We start from the raw sequence: 1,217 nt of genomic DNA on the forward strand, positions 1-1,217 counted from the left end.
TGGGTTTATATTACTTAAAGGTATTAAAATCAAATTTAATTGGTTATGCAGATGTAGAATATTTATCTGATCCACACAAGACTCGATCTCGAATATGTTTCTTATTCATATATGGAGGTATGAGTATTTTATGGTATTTTGTAAAACAAACTATTGTTGCTATGTTTTCTAACAATGTAGAAATTTTAGCAATTTATGAGGTAAGCCATGATTGTGTTTGGTTAAGATTTGTCATTCAACATATTTGAGGATTGTGTGGGTTTTCAATCAAAAGGAAAAATCCAACAACGCCATATGAGGATAATGTTGCGTGCCTGGCTCAATTGAAAGAATGATACATCAAAGATTCATTCAAATGACAATTTAATAGATTAGTTCACTAAAGCATTTCCTATTGTAACTTTTGAAAAGTTGGTATAAAAGATTAGAATGTACCGTTTTAAAGATCTTAAATAATGTAATCAATAAGAAAAGTAAAATACGCACTATACTTTTTTTTTTCATCAAAGTTTTCATACTAAGTTTATCTTGATAAGGTTTTTGATGAGACAATACTTTAAAAGTTTATTCTTAAAAATAATTTTGTATTCTTTTTCCTTCACTTGAATTTTTTTCTATGAGGTTGTTTCCTTGTAAGGTTTTAACAAGATATATTCTTAATACAATAGATATTCAAGAGATAGTATTATGAATATTTTTATGAATATCTATTTATATTATCTATAGTAAAATTTAGATGTAAATTAAATTATATCAACATTAGAATTTATTTCATCCATCTAATCTTTCAATATTATGTTCATCTTGTAAATTTATCTAAATAAGAGGTTCTTAGCTTATAAATATGGCTCTTACTTCATTTGTAAATATATATTTAAATAACATTTTTTTTACTCTTTTTAAATACTTTCTTTTCCTCTAGATACTTTTTCTGATATTTCTTTCATAAATATTTTTCAAGTTATATTTTATAACATATTTTAAAGTTTAAATTTTAAAGTTTTAAAGTAATAAAGTGAATGGGCTAGACTAGTTGTGTTTTTGATTTATTTAATTATTCTTAAAATTTTCATTAATCGGATAAATTTTATAATAAAATTCGATTTGTTCGATTTTTTTTGCACAGTCTACAAGTTGGACACTCGATTCTCTAGGTTCCGAATGGTATCCAACAGTCCACGTGGAGCCAGACAAATCTCCACTGAGCCATTTTTAAC

This window comes from Theobroma umbraticum, unplaced genomic scaffold (genome assembly GCF_002168275.2).
Source record: "Theobroma umbraticum cultivar Fairchild unplaced genomic scaffold, ASM216827v3 scaffold_34.0, whole genome shotgun sequence".
In the NCBI taxonomy this organism is placed as follows: Eukaryota; Viridiplantae; Streptophyta; class Magnoliopsida; order Malvales; family Malvaceae; genus Theobroma; species Theobroma umbraticum.